Here is a 17,055-nt window from a genome sequence, read left to right as displayed (position 1 = left end):
ATATAAATTGCAAAAATACATTACTTAATTATTATCATAGGCAAATGTATTTTTTTTAGCAGAGTGTAAAGAAAATAATGGACTAATGGACTTGGTTATCCTAGAAGCGTAATCAAAAGAACGATGAAAATAATTCTTATCTTATCTGTTGCGCAAAGTGATTCGCGAAATTATTTCAAGTAGCAGCCTGTTTGCGACTGGCAATGGATTCATGCATATTCAGACGTATAAGACGCTGGATTAAGCGGCAAGTGCAAAGTATTACCACTTATGATTATTCAATAGAAACTGCGAAATCCAGTTTATTGCCCGAGTTAAGAGAACTGCGTTCGCGCGCGCGGAACTTTAAGTCAATGCTTATCAAACTCTCCGCAACAAGACGAAGAAAGTCTTGTAATGTATAATGAGCCTCTCCTTCATTATCCCGAAATAGTTAAACTTGGCTGGTAGTAGCATTATACAATGCAAAAGACCTCATTTTGTAAAACCGCTCGTAACGCTTTACAAACTGCGAGCATCTTTAGCGCAATTAATTTTCTTCCAGTTACAAAACAGATGATGCGCGCACGTGGGATGCGTGTATGCATAATTGTTGTACGTATGCATAATTGTAAATCGAAGCGAACTGAAATTACTTGTTAGCACTAGATTATACGCGCATTCGCGCGGTTCGTCCATATATGATTCGTCTATAAAAGTGAATAGGAGGGATCAATGGTATTTCTTTATACTATACATATATTCATGAATCGCGAGTCGCCAATGCGCGCATAATCCAAGTTTAGCGCAAACATAAAAGCTGCGCGTAAAGGAAACTCATTTATTTTGCATTAACGTGAATCCTTTGATCGGCCATTGAAGCAGATCGGTTTGTTGCTCGTTGGTTTATATATAAGGATAGGAAATCCGCGTAATGAATAGAACGAAAAGACGTTATTCGAGACAAGCTCGTCTCCGCCGCAACCTCTATTTTCCATCTCGCGGAAAGGGATCCTATTCCGCGCCGATCTACTCTCACGAAAAAAAAAGGAAGTGGAAATTTGGACCGTTATTTCTATCATCCGCTCCGCGACAAGCGGACCTACCAGTTGAAAGCCCGCAAAAATTACAAATATAATACCTAAGACAAGTCAGGATTATACAAAATAAATGTATAATCAGTTTAAATAATGTTCAGCAGAAGAGTATCCATTACAAATTTATGATAAATTTTCCGCTTTTAGGATTTCCCTTTGTAGGATTTTGTAACAGCACGATAAATCGATTCAATTTCTACAGAAATCGCGATTGCTAATTATAAGTGAAATTTGTAATTGCGATTAAAGAGAGAGCGAAGGAGAAACGATAAAAGCATAAATTATTTTAAATGTTCTCGTCATAATTCTAACGCCGACAAAAGGAAAATAAAGACAAAAAATAAAAGAAAAGATTCTTCCTATCGCGAAAGAAATGTACGAGCGCAAGCATCATCCCTGGCAAATCCAATAATCCTTTTCACTGCGTTCGACTCAAGACATTTCCCCCTTTTTTATAGTAACGTAAGAGACACTGTGCGCGCGCTTGAGCGAAATTTCTGGAATAGACACACTGTAAAGTACTTGACTCGATTATGAAAATGTATTTTCCCCTTCTGCTCTCTCTTTGCTGCTTTCGCATCGCAACGACAACGATGACGACGACGACGACGACGACGACGACGACGGCGACGGCGACGGCAACGGCAACGGCGACGGCGACGGCCCTTTTCCCATTGTTTCTAGTTTTATCATCTCTCTTTGATCGCGATATAAATGCCTTTGCCATAAAGAGAATGTGTTCTCAGATTTTGTTCCGTAACCGAATTATGTTGATTTATCTTACATTCGGTCGATTGACTGCTCATTATTCTATCCCATCGCGCACATTGTGCGTTTCGACAAGTATTATGTATACATATATATTCTATAGAATGATTAGCGAGTAACATGTAAAATGATCAACAATTGGCTCTCTCTCTCTCTATTTCAAAATAAAATTTTTGAATAAGCGCATCCTTGATTAAGTAAAGCCATGTAACAGGATAAGGATATTAAGAAATAAAAATTATGTTCTCATTGTTACAACGCGCAAAAACGATATTAAGAATATTTAGCATAATAGTTTTAGTAAACACTCCGCGCAAACAAGCGACATTTGGCTTCGGCAAATTCATTTATATTTAATGAGCGATCGAACGCCGTTATAAATCACATACAACTGCGTATTACATTTTGACGTATAGTACCGGTCCTGCATGTTTAATTACATTGTATTATCATACATGTGTCATCATTATTTCTAGCTAAAATTTACAACACAGACAAAGGGAACATTATATTATTCGCAAAATCGCGCAAAGCAAATCACAATTTATCCGTTTGCAATATTTATCCAATTACAGTATTTTTATAAAACTTTTGTAGAGATATATACATATATACAATATATTTACTATAAGAGAAGAAACTGTTTGAGATTTCGTCCTTAAAATCGTCATGAAAGTTTACCGTCAATATTCCCGAGTACTCGCTCTTCCATCGCACATTCGTTCTCCAAGCGCATCCTTGGTTAAGTAAAGCGATGTAACAGGATAAGGATATTAAGTGGAACGAATTAACAATGCGCTCCAACTCGAGTATAAGCTCGAAAACTTGCAACTCGCGCAGAAACTTTGCGTACCGAAACCTCGCGCCGATGCACCGATATATAATTCGCTGGACGAATTTATTTTCACTTACATTTCCACACGTATCCTTTTTTCCTTCCTTCCTTTCTTCCTTTTAACCAAAACAGCAATGATACGCATGGTGGACACCGGCGAAAGAAATCGGGAAAATTGGAAATTGTCTTGTACTCGAAAATTGAAAATTTGTCCCGTCCCTCCTTGTCATTCGTACCAAGAAAGATCAAAATGCGACAGAAATCAAAATTAAAAGAAGTCTGCGTGTCCACGCACGACGAGCGAAGCATTCCGTTATCGTTGGTAAGACTGCTAAAGATGAACAAAAATAATATTTGAAATACAAAATTAGAATAACATTTACATGTAAACATTATTTTTCGTATTGGATTGGACGGACAAATGTTTATTATGTTAATTATATATTTATGTATCGATTAAAATTCTACATTCGATTGATTTTACGAATCAGAATTAAGCGTGGCGTAAAAAAGCAAGATAGGATGTGAACCGGAAAAAACACTTGCTCGATTTATCATTTTGTTCAAGTTTTAAAACTTTTTCGCTCGGCTGTTTTGTAACAATAGTTATATCTTTCGTAAGCAAACGCACTGACAAAAATTATCTTTTCTTTATGCTCGTAATAATCTTCTGATTCTCTTATAACGTCTGTCATTGTAAATTTACAACTGTGGCAACACACATAAACACAACGCACGCGAAATTAAATTTCTTTTTAAAAACGTAATCGCATAATATTTCGCAAAAGGCGAGTAATAAGGAAATCTAGTTTGTCCCGCGATATATATTAACTTTTCTCCTATTGTCGCAAACCTTTCTCGCATTTTTCGTTTTGCTGAAAAAAAGAAAAAATATTTTGAAATGTTTTGTCGATCAACGTTTAAAATTCACATTGTATCGTTGAGCGTCAAAAAAGTTTTATATAAATATAGAATATTTTGTATTTATAAAAAAATATTTTATAAATGGATATCTTAAAACCAAATATTTTATAAATACAATAGATCTCGAAATGAGTGTATTCTCTAAAACTTTTCGCGCGACGACGTCTATCCGTTATAAAGGATCATGAAGGACGCATGACATATCATCGAATTCTCTTCTCGCCGATTTACCGAAAAGACACCTCTTCGCTCCTCGTCGAATATATCTCGCAAAGTGATTTCTCTCGCGAGGAGTCTCTGATTCGGCTGCGGTCACGACGGATATTCATATTCCATTCACATGTTAAGAATAACGGCGTGTGTCTGGATGCGGCAATTTTCTGACATTTGTCGAAAGCTCGTAGTGGATGATAAAATTCGACCGAGATAAATTCGCAAACTTATTGTTATTGCGTGGGAAGCGATGCCCGGGACGTGAATCAGAGGAATGATACAGCAGCGTGTGTGTGTGGGTGCGTGTGTAAGAGCACGTATCTCGTAACATATTTCGCCCTGGCGAAATAATGCGCGTGTACGTTCGGTCACACACGGTCTTATGTATAATAATATTATTTTGCCGTGATGTATGTATTTTTCGGCGTTCCTTTAATAGTAGGACCGATCGGCGCCGATCAATTTTCCGTGCAATATCGCTCGCGGGCAAATGCGCGACTTTAATTGAATTTAACAGCCATACATCGTTATTTTATAATAACAACGTGAACGCGATATCGCGCGCAATATTCGTTTAAATATATTTCTATTTTGTAAAACAGCGAAAAAAAGTTACACGAGATGAGTTTTAATAGAGCCATGATCAAAACACACGACAGAATATCAGGAAGAGAAGCTGATATTTAATATCTCCCCTCATCATCACGATATACCCGGATATACGTCGGCCTCCGATCTCGGCTCTCCTTAGAGAAACTGAAACTCTCTCGTAGGAGAGATTTTCTAGCTTCGCTCCGCTTATTATCTTCATTTCCGCAGTCTCCTCCTTATTCGTACTTTTCGATATGCACTCGTCTGGAGAGAGCTGCTCTTACCGAGCAAAGATTTTGCACGAGTCGTCGCTCGATTCGAAAAAATGCAATAAAAATTTGTAACCGTGTAAATCACGCGCGTCTTACAATTACGGTATACGTTCCCAATGTACGTCATCGTTATAAACGAGGGCCAACATTTTATCATTGCATCGTTAATTCGAGGATAGCAATTATTGATAAATTCAATTAATTGTGAGCATCCGGCAATGAGAATATTTTCACCGCGATATTGCAACAGCGCATTAAAACCATAGCTCTTGAATTAAAAATAAATGTGTGCCGTAATATTCATAAATTCGTTTTGCTCCGCACGCGCACAATTATCAATTTTTAATTAAGAGGCGCTAGTTGTTGATATCGAGATGAATTTTCATCAAATTTGTTCATCAAAATGCGAGAAGAAATTATTACATTTCCCGAAAAAATAAAACACGAGCGTTCTCTTTTACTCGTGTCCTCTGGGCGTTTCAAATTAAAATTCCCCGCGTGCTAATTAACATGTCGCTTTTATGTCAATTTGCGTGTACAATCTTCTCGCCATCTCCGCGAATAATCGCAACGACGTTTCCTCTCGCGCGTGAAATACCTAAAAAAAAGTTCATCGCAAAGTTGTATAAAGGCGCGTGAATCGAGGAGGGAATCTTTCCCATTTCTTTAATATATCGCGAAAAAACGGCCAATCTTGCGCAAATGGATAGATTGCAAATGGTCGACATACTCGCGGAGTTTATGTTTGCGCGATAAAAAATGTCGGCATTCGTCAGAACGTGCGAGGCTCTAGCATGTTTACGGAATCAAATGAGGTCGTTTGCGTAAAAGTGTCGCGATATTTCCATTGCCGGCGTAGATAAATTAACATGGGCGGCGTAAATGTAGCTCATTCGTTGAATAACGGTCGTTTGTGATCGTCGAGTATAATAACTCACTCGCGCTTTCGTTTATAATCCCGCGACGAAACGGGCCGAATATTAATGATAAAATAATTATTATTATTAAATAACGATTAACACAATTGTTACCATGAATTTATCTATTACGTATCTAATTAATTTTTTTCATAATATATATAGTAAATGTGTATTATAATGTTTTCCAATTTTCAATAATCAAGAAATGTGTGTATTTGCGAGAATCTGTACAAAATTCATCAACGATAACAATGTACCAAGATGCGTATAATCAAATGGTCCGATAATGGCACGCTATTAAAAATATAACAGACCACGAGAAAGATGCAATTAAATGTGATAATTAAAGGTAAATATAAAAGAATTCAATTGATAATCGATAAAATGCGACCAAGAAAAATATTTACACATCAAAGCGATACAATAGCGAGAAAATAATTACACGTTGACAAATTTTAATTTGCCGGTAAAAAAAAGAGTTTGAGATTAATGAAAATATATGTACTTTGAAGTAATTTGATTCCACGACACCTAATCTTTCAAATTGAAAAGAAATTTCGAAATTTTCAGATATTATCAAACGCGATGTGGGATTCGAGATTCGCCTTTTCATTTCTCCCTCAAATCAAAATAGATATGGTCGCAATTTTCCGGCAAGATTGAAAACAAAATTTATAAAACTATTTTTGCGGTGATATAATTATCAAGAAAAACCACATCGCTTTATATATATATATATATATATATATATATATATATATATATATATATTCCTTTGTCTCTCCTGATCGATTTGCGCACACACAAACGTATATCGCTCTATGTGAGCAGCGCACGCTCAGATGTTACCGACGGATCAATCCGGATTAATTGAGTTACGGTTGGCGGTTTTGCGGCCGGCCAATGACCGCAGGGATATATCCGCGGCTTCCGGTATGTTTGTTCGCCAATGCGCCCGCGTAAACGAGCAGAGGCAAAACGGAAAGGAGCATAAGGAGCAAGTAGAGGAAAGAAAAGGAAAAGTCGCAATTTGAAAATTGCGAAGCGCGCGATTTTCATCAAGTTGCGACGCTCGTCTCTTTTTCCTTCTTTCCTTGTTTTCGAATACCACGACAATCCCTCACGTTCTCTCTGAGATTTTTTATCGATGCGACCCTCTTTCACGGCAGCGCATTCACTTGGAAAACCAACGACGCGAAATGTCTTGGAGAACAAAACGGATATTTACAACTGCGCTGCGAAAAATCATAAACTTTTGGTATCATGATGGGATATTTCTAGTAGACGTGTATGTAACGGTTGCTTTATCGTTGGAAAATTTCTCGAAATGTATAGTATTCGATGCATAAAATTTAAAAGAAGGATGTAATGTGAGCTAAGGATTTTTGAAAATTTTTAAATATACAAAATTTGCAAGTTTTTCATATAAACCGTGCTTTACATGCTTTTGATGCAAAGCACATATTTGATGGAGTACATGTTTCACTCCGCCATATTATCGAAATAATAATTTCGATCTACATTTGGGCGATAAGAAAACAAGAATGTTTAATTTTTATCGAAATTTTTAACAATTGTTGTAAAAAAATTAAATTTATCGCAGAAAATAGTCGGCTATGCAAAATTGTTACGTAGATAAAGGTATGTAAAATATATCGGTTGAAAATATATTTTTGTAGAACCACTAGCGCAAACTAGCGTTGATATATTTTTCTCTTATATTTATTACGTTTATACGCTCTCGTGTCGATGTATTATGTAGTACGAGATGAGATTTATTATTTGTCAAATTCTATTGCGCGAATATTTCTCGTAAAATATATTAATGCTTTTATTCGCATCGCGATAAAATCTAGACTGTCAAATGTATTTCGCGTGCTAGAATTAATTCTCTATCGCAATCCGCGTATTCGTGTTCTGCGACAAATGCGTCGTATAACGGAGAATAATGCGTGTGCATCCCTTATATACAGAGTGCAACTTTGTTGTATGGTTGCACAATACCGCGGCAAGAAAAACGATCCACATCCTAAATAGATGGGATGTTTTCTATACAACAAGGGTGTAAATAGAGGGAATAGATTGCGATTCAAATTTAAATTTAAAATTGTAAACATTCCAAAAATATATTAACAATTGAAAACATTTTTAAATTTGAAGAAAATGTCAATTTATGTTGCGATAAAAGAGAGAGTTTCTGTATATAAAATTATCATATATACATTATACATATAATATTATGTTGCTTTCATTTAATATTACAAAAAAAATATACAAATTTTTGTAATTATATTTTTTTATAAAATGTATTACAAGGTAAAAGTATTATAGCTTAAAATGGCGTAATAATCCCGATAAGAAAAATGCCTCATTTATTGCCTAGACATAACGAGCTTATCGATAAATGTTAATAAAATTGAGAATATACTTTTCTTTAAAAATGCAAAAATGCCTCATATTAGGGATAATATGTCCTAACTCTATAACATACTTAAATCATTTTTTTTGCCAGATTATGGATAAAACATGTAAAAGGAAAATTACAAGGGTGAAATGGAGCCAAGAGAAATTGCTGGGAGTAATAACAAAAGATACTAAAAATGAATATTAATATTTATTTTTATCGAATAAAAATATGAATTTTTATGTGTCGTCGCGCGAATTTTATAACTTAAAAAAATTATTATTTTTGTTCATTATAGTTATCCGAGGCATTTTTCACCACAATCTGGGATGACAAATTGATACAAATATGAATTATAAATATATATTATATATTTATGAACAGATTTTATTGGTAGAGTTGAAATTTACAAAGATTTAATCTATTCACAATTTATAATTCATATTTGTATCAATTTTATATAAAATGTATTTATGAACACACACACACACACACACACACACACACACACACACATATATATATATATATATATATATATATCTGTTCATAAATACATTTTATATTAATTTAAATAAATATATGGCACCGTTTTACCCTACATGAAAATAAATTAGAAGGGCTGCATAGATATAAACTATCATAAATTTTTAAAATACGTATGTAAAAGTATCACACGTTTTTATATAAACGAATCTCTATGAATATTAACATCGTCTCAATCGGATGATTGGCAAAAATGTTTACGACGATGCACTTTTTTCAATTATACTTGTAATTTCTTTCCGTTTCATATTTATGAAAATAAAAAGCTCGTACGCGTGTGTAAATACATGTGACGCGCGAACGATCTGTCACCGTAATGCAGAGCGTTTGATAAAAGCACCTAAGTCGCGTATATCCGCCCTTCGATCTGGAAAGCGAGGGTTTGCGTGCCGCGGGCAATAAATTAAAGTTTTGATCTCGGCAAGGCGCGCAACGATGAAGAACGAGTGAGCACGAGCATGAGCACGCGCGTCGCTTTCATTTTATTTTTGTTTCACCGGAATTCCGGGCGCGGACGCGCGCGCACGCGACGACATTCCATGCATACAACGGCCGTATTTTTCCCCGACCGAGAGAGAGAGATATTCGGGACACTGTTGATTGGTCGAGTTGAACCATCGCTCTCGGTTACGTTGTTTTAACAGAGGTTTACCCAAGGCGAACTCTCAAAGGACCCGAAACGGCATGTTTTCGTTCGCTTTCCGCCGCGTTGCATTCGGAATATTGAATAGACTAAACAGAGTGTTTGAGAGAACGCGCAGAGTGTTCTCTCTTTTATAATCTTTCCTCGACAAAGATTCCCTCGGCCAAAGATATAAAAAGCTTTCGATAGATTTCGCATTCTTACAAATTATATCAACTGATTGCGAGATGCATGCAAATTATACGTACATATATATATATATATATATATATATATATATATATATATATTTGACGAGTTGGGAATATATCCGTCGTTACACGCGCGCAAAATCTGCAGTGTCAAACAGGTATTTTTTCTTCGTCGAAATTTTACGCGGGCGTTGGTCGTCGCCGGTAATCCCGGCGACGTTATGGTAATTTGTATGGTAATAAAGTGCAAATTGTACACCGGTGGATGTGATTTATAGCCACAACGCGGTACGAAATGGAATATAGGATGCTACTTTTATCTAGACCGGCGACGAATTATAATAATTCAGTTGCGAATGAGTTTACGAAACAAAATTCAAAATAATACGAACAAATATAAGAGATAGATTGCTTCGTTCATCTTTTGTACAAGATGTTTTACCTCGATTAATTAATGATTATAAGAATATGAGGAGTGTTTTTCTAAACATCTTTTATTACTCGGAGGATTTACAAATATGTGTGTGTGTATATATTAAATTTCATAGCAATTATAAAGAGCCTTATTTTCATATGATATTTTTTTCATCATTTGAAGGTCGACAATATAGTTTAAAGATTTGTGCATTTCCACAGACGTATTTAAAATACATCAACGAGACATCCTTCTAAACATTGCGACGTCTGATGACATATTTGTAAATTACACTAGATTCGAACAAAAATTTTGCAAGAACCAAAGGGAGAACCAAAACAACTTTTGGCGAACGCGTTCTTTCGAGCATTCAAAATGATCTCGTCATTTCAAATTTGTACTTATCAATCTTTAAAAATTGGCGCGATAATGGCGACTATGGCTCTTTTTTATCGCATTCCTATTTTATTGCACCGAGCATCGTTTTATTTAATTTCACTTTATCGTTGGAACGGTCGTCAAAATCCATCCAGTCACAAATGCCTCAGACAAATGCCGCACTACTTTGCGCGTTAATCGCGCGAATAGTAACCGGAGATGCTAGTCAAAGGTCAAGAGCCAACCGATGCGACTGGCTCTTGATGTAACAAAGGCGACTTTGGTCGCATTACCGGTTTTCGAGAGACATCGGAAGTGGACTTGGTTTGTAGGAGCGCGCGAGTTTAACAGAAATTCTCAAAGCGAACGTCGCGCGGTCCCTCGTCTCTCTTTCCTGCACGATGCAACGCGCTAATGTTGAGAGAGTTAATCCACGACAAAGCCGCAGGATGAACACCGTTAAGGTCGCCTGCATGTCCTCTATACCTCGTGCACTTAACGCCCGTGTGCACTCAACGCACCTGCCATACGATCGCGCGGTTTTACGCTCATCTGAGATCGCAGCAACATACTTTTATATATCCTGTAATCCGCGTACAGAGTGGTTCAGAAAATAATAAGGTAATGCTCTAGATATTTTTTCATCCTTTTTCATATATCCGATAAAATGTTACGCATGTATGTGTGCATGGATAATGTATCGATAACATTTCTTTCTTTTTATATACAACTTGGACGTTTTTTCAAGATCGCACACTTTTGATATCTTTCCTAATTAAGAATAATTATATAATAAAAATATTTCAAAATTTCCGACTTTTATCGCACAAGAATAAAATTCTCAACAAGATTGTATTGATTATATAAGGTAGACAGAGTGTGTCGAAACGCATATTGGCAATTTTCAGACATGTTTATCGTTGAAAATTTCGATATCCACGGACGTGAAACAATTACGCGCAATCAGTGACGGAGACACGCGTAATCTTTTCAGAATTTTAATTACCGAGCCACTTGATGAGCTAAAATTTTAAATATTCTCTCTATATTCTCTATATTTATTTAGTTGGATATCGTTTAAAAAATTGCCAGGGTGCCTTGCAGGATTGCGCCGCAATATCCGTTTCTTGATTTCGCACTCGATTGTTGCAAAATAAGCAACTAAAATAATTTCGAGATTGTAATCAACGCGTTAACGTAAATGTAAATAAATACGTTACGGCATCGCGGTGGGATTCCCGGGGACGTGTACACGCCTCGTAATTCGCGACAACACGTGCTTTGTGGTTGTTGCTCGACGTGAGGATACCGTCGTTGTGCGTCGTTGTGCGTCGTTGTGCGTCGTACCACGAAAGGACATCGGAGCTCGGTAAACGTCCCTCGTGAATTTCGTACACGCGCTTCACGGGCGGCGACGCCCACTCGCTTATAGACCGTTAATTAATTTCCCCAATTACACTCCCGCGAAATGCCGCAGGCCTGTCTTCGGAGCGCTTGACCCGGGTTTTAAGCAAAATATTATCCTATTTCATTAGAAAGCTTAACAGCCTAGCTTAATCTAAAGTTAAGATGAAGGATATTACCCACGCGCGCTGTTGCAACGAATCGATATCGAAGCATCGGGTGTCGTTAAAAAAATTGTCACAAATAGGACCAAATCTTTCGATTCGGTTATTTTGCTTAAAAGACGGTAAAAGATTTGGTTAGGTAAAGCAACAAAGGTACGAACCCTTTGGTAGGGTCACCGACCCCCATCTTCGATTCGAGCGAAAAAACACGCGCGATGCCTTGTACCATACTATATCCTCGTCGTACGTGACAAGTGGAGATTGCGACTGAAATTTGCAATTATTATTATGATTCGCACGCGAACAGCAGGCGTGATTTTAAATCTCGCCGTGAAAGTGTTTTAAACAATACTTGAAAAATTATTGTAATATTAGCGTGGACAATTACAATTGTGAAAACGCGTTATTTCGAGGAAATGCGTTTTATCGAAATGTTATTTAATTTATTTGGATTTTATATTTTTCCCATCAGATTTAATTCCATTAAAAACGCGCGCGCCCGCTTTTAATGTACGTGTGCGCTTTTTAACAGGTGTAAGTGAACCAATAATCGCGTTTAACTTTCCGTTGTTATCGTCGTCGATTGATTATTACGCGTAACAAACGTAATTGCATTTTCCAAGATTAATTTATTAATTTAGTCGTATGCGCAAAATTAAGATGCAAACTAAATTTCGCAGCGCGCCCTCTTATATATTATATATATTCCGAGGAAAAGATCCGCCTCTTTAGAATGTATAATATAATCAACAACATTGATGCCGATGATCTTACGAGTGCGCGCACCCGCACTAAATGCGATTCGATTCGCGTTCCAATTCGCAAACGTCGACGAAATTCTAGTTCCGCTTACGTCGCTACGCCACGCGAGATTAGATATGTAAATCGATTAATCTGTAGTAATTGAATTAGAGTTCCCGATTTGGCGTCGTCACTGCGGGAATCATACCGGAATAATATGTTTTCGCGCGATGACGTTCCAAGTACCATCGCCGAGTGGAATGAGCAAGTTTGATGGAGCAAACAACGACGTTCTCGTTTCGCGCGAAATCAATTCGATCGTAAAAGTATATATTTTAAAACTTTACCCGCAGCTTTTTTTCCATTTCCCAATTAAAATGTTTGTTCATCTCGAGGCTGTTACGCATACGCATTCGCAGACATTTTTTTTCTTTTTATCCTCAACATTCAATTATTTTCCATCCCGAGAAACATTTCCGACACGCTGTCGACGAGCGTATCCATCGCGTCGTAATCGCTTGAAAGTATGCAAATTGGCGCTGCAAAAAGATGAGCGGGGAAATTCGATCCCCTTTTGTCGCGCTCTAAATATCGAATAATACATTTTCCAATCCTGAGAGCGCACGGCCTCTCTTCTTCCAGCTACCCAAAAGAAAGCGCGCGCACGCAAGGCCGACTCGATATCTCGTGCTTTTCCGTGCAGAAAAATGCAACTGCGTGTTTGCGCGCGACCGACTGATCGATAGCGAGAAACGAAAGGAAACTTTACTTCCGCCCGTAACGCGTATTTTGATGTACGTGTGTAATTTTCGCGTGACAAAGATCGAGGTAGGCAGGTAGATTTGTAGCCTGTCGCGCGCCTGGACGGCCTTTTTCGTACGTCAAGGACAAGGGTTATCTCTTATATATTGCAAATTTGATGGTTTTAATATAAATGCGAAATTATGCACTCTGTATCGTGCGCGCGCGCGCTCTTTAAAACTCGTAAATATTATACGCTCTTTACGCGAAAGAAAATCATTCTCTACCAAGCGTCCTTTGACGATACGCGAGCTATCGTTTGAAAGCGCGGATATCTTGATGTAAATTTCCTTCAAAAACGTTGCCGCGCCTCGTTAACGGGAAAAAATGACATTGCAAAGAGCAGCCGATTTCGTCGAGGAAATTATCCTAGCTATAATATCAAAGATTGACGAGAGATCGATATAAATATATCAACGCTCGCAGTAATCTCACAAGGTTCTCGTAGATGAGAAACGAATTTTTTAACGAAACGCTCGTATATAAGCCAAGTGTTAACTCGGGCGTTGCTTCTTCCCTCTCTCGTACGATGGGCATCAAAAGGAAAAGCTTTATTCAAGGACTCAAATACGGTGTACTCGGAGGACTTATTTCCTTCCTGAGACGGATATTTCACGAAGCACGGCAGAGAGTTCGACAAATATTTCCCGAGAATTTATTCCGCCGGAGTAGATATATATCCGAGCTCGCGACCCGCGACGGAATCGTCCGACTCCAAGATGTCTCTTCACTTGACCCTGCTTGTTATGCGCTCGCGTAATACATTTCTTCCTTCTTGGCTGCACATCCCGACGTGTCGTTGACCGGCCAGCACCAGACGTCATTATATTTTACGGACGACCAGTTTACAACTATCGCTTATGCATTCGTCTTTTATACTCGTTTAATCTCGTTAAATTTATCATTGCGCGAATCGATGGCGTTTTTGCGCAAAAAGTCTCAAAGATTCTCGCATATATTCCTTTGTGTCGAATGACCAATAAAGCTCTAATAGGAAAAAAAAAAGAAAAAAAAATACAACATTTCCTTTTCTCAAGTAATGGAAAAGAAAATATGTATGAGAATTTATGATTCTCTCGCATTTAAAAAATTTGTCCTCATTATCGGTATCTGCGCGCGTATGCGCGTGTATAAAATAAATACGTACACATATATCGCAGCTAAATTATTTTAATGATAAATTGTAATGTGAGAGAGATAAATTTTCTTTACGATGAAATGTGGATTTGTAGCGCGTTAATAATTTGAAATCACTTTGAAAAGGATCGCGGACGCAAAGTACTACGGTCTCACGGTTTTCGTCGATTGCACAATTAATAAAATGGATTTAAACACCGATAATACGATTGTCGATCGATTTAAATCGCTCTCTCGCGTCATATCGCGGCCACTCGTTCCTCATGCTTAAATCCTGTAGATAACAAATGCTGTAATATTAGCGGTTTGATTTGTCTCACTATTGAAAATCGTGAAATCGTGGAATCTATTACACATCGTCGTATCATTATATAGCGAGATGTTTCGATATTACACAGCCACAATGTCCGGATTCAACCCCGTTACACATGTGACGCTGAATAATTTAGTACAATTCGATGCAGTTGCATAATGCACTTTGTTTCGATTCGCGGGTCGTCCTTATCACACGCAATAATAAATAAATCATAGAGAAATTAACCAGCACGGTACACACGGCTCAAAATTAATGACAAAGTGACGCATTATTTCACTATTGATTCTCTCATGAGTCCTATTATTATAACGCACGTTTGTAAACGCAGACGCAGCATAAATATTTTTTACCTAGTATAATGTAAAACAAACGGCGGTATAGATGCGAAAATAATTGTTGAAAAGAAAATAAAAAGAAAAAGAGAAAGAAGGAAGATGGAAGAAATAATATTAGGCAGCTTACCGCGTTGAAAGAGTTGAGAAAACATGAGTAAAGGCCGATTTAAAAGCGGTATTTTTACGATAATCCGTGCTACCTATCCGTGCATCGCGATTAGATTCGTGCCGCGACAAAAACTTGCATTGCTTTTCAAAAGAGATTTATAAAGTCTTGGGTTCAAATTATTGTAGATCGATTAGACAGGAATCGATTCAGCGATCGCTTTCTCATTAACTCTTTAATCTTTCATTGCGTTCGACAAATTCGTTCATTCTTTTCCACATTGTATAGATAAACACATGTACTTTACAACTTTACAAGTGCCCCTTATAAAATGCATTTTTCATCCTTTTCCATTTTATGCCTTTTATATTTTCGCATTCCAAATTAATATCATCCAATTTAAACTCTTTAATTTCAACTATTCTCCAATTACACGCAGCTTGTTTTTTATAAATGTATGTATTGCGTGAGCGCGCGCGAGTGTACATGTAGGTATGTGTAACGGTGTATGCACTCATATAGTGTATGTACAATATACATTATTATATGTATAAAACACAAAATATATATAATATTTCATATACATATGTATATATATATATATATATATATATATATAAGTATAATATTGTTGTATATATAAATAATTGAACATTGACTGGATTTTTCAGACACGTCTATAAGAGTTATCCAACGCCTTCTCAAAAAAAAAATCTCTTTATACGGCAATAAATTCTGCAGTCGAAAGTTTAGTTCGGTGTCACCGGTAGTCTTTTTCCCTCTCTGTTCTTCTCTCCCTTCCATACGACCACTATACACTTCCGCCGAGTTTCCGAAGAAAAATCTACGCGAAGCAAAACAACCCCGCTGCTTTCATATCGCGACACTCTGTACATTTATCTAGAAACAGGCTGCGTGAATGTGGTACCAAGAGGAAACGTGTCTGGCATATCCTCTCCTCCCATTGTCGACAACTCTTCACCGTGGCTGGCACGCACACACGCACACACGCACACACGCACACACGCACGCACGCACGCGTCTCCCTCTTTCTGCTTCTCCCCTCGTCCCATCGACAACATCATCACTAGTATCCCTGACATTCTCCCATTATAACTGCCTAGTTTCCTCTTTCTTTTCTACTCTTCTCTTGCAATCGCAACCTTATCGTCAAACTCCCACAAACCTGGCTTTGTTTATCTAGTATCGATATCGTATGCTCGCGAGATAGAAGCCGAATATCGATAATATTGAAAATCACTCCTACGTTCGTCTCTTTGTAGTTGGACGTCCTTCATCTGTTATCCCTTTTCGAATACTTCCGGTTTCTCCATCTTTGCTTTTACTTTTCTGTTCCTCTTGTCATCGTCAGAGAATGACACGAAAGATATATCGGCATTTAACACATGTCTCGATTATATCGCTCACGATATACATAAATTAATTAATTTTACGAAACAAAATGTTTCAAATATATTTATAGGTTCTATAAATTCTATATGTATAGGTATATTATATTTCTCATTACACAGAGAAAAATGTATACTGTATTCAAGTAAATATTATTTATTTTAAGTATATCATAAGTTTGTACATCCGCAAATACATCATAAGTTCACCACAAGCAATTAAATTTAATTGAATATATTCTGAATTTTACTAAGTGCAGTATTTTAGTCAAGAATATTAAATTAAAACAAAAATTTGGTTTGCTTACTACAAGAGTTGACGTAAAATAAGTTTGATTTTTCCTTGATACAACTTTACAATATTCTTGACGAGAAAATAAATTCTTCTTTTGAATACATGATAATGAGATTTTCCAACACTTGTGATGAGTATATTTTGAGACTATTATCAAGAATATATATTCTT

The 17,055-nt window shown here is 36.9% G+C and overlaps 1 protein-coding gene across 2 annotated transcripts in view; it reads right to left on the bottom strand.

Annotated features, from left to right (window-relative positions):
- Positions 1–17,055, bottom strand: part of LOC105252255 (von Hippel-Lindau disease tumor suppressor) — a 43,378-nt gene that overhangs the window by 11,370 nt on the left and 14,953 nt on the right. The window contains exon 2 of one of the 2 annotated variants that reach the window (XM_025411992.1): positions 2,757–3,010. The exons of the other annotated variant lie outside the window; for it this stretch is intronic. The gene's annotated coding sequence lies outside the window, so the exon portion shown is untranslated. The remainder of the gene's footprint in view (positions 1–2,756; positions 3,011–17,055) is intronic. 2 annotated transcript variants of the gene reach the window in all.

This window comes from Camponotus floridanus, unplaced genomic scaffold (genome assembly GCF_003227725.1).
Source record: "Camponotus floridanus strain SB8 unplaced genomic scaffold, Cflo_v7.5 scaffold107, whole genome shotgun sequence".
NCBI lineage: Eukaryota > Metazoa > Arthropoda > Insecta > Hymenoptera > Formicidae > Camponotus > Camponotus floridanus.
This window is presented reverse-complemented; position numbering and strand designations above follow the sequence as displayed.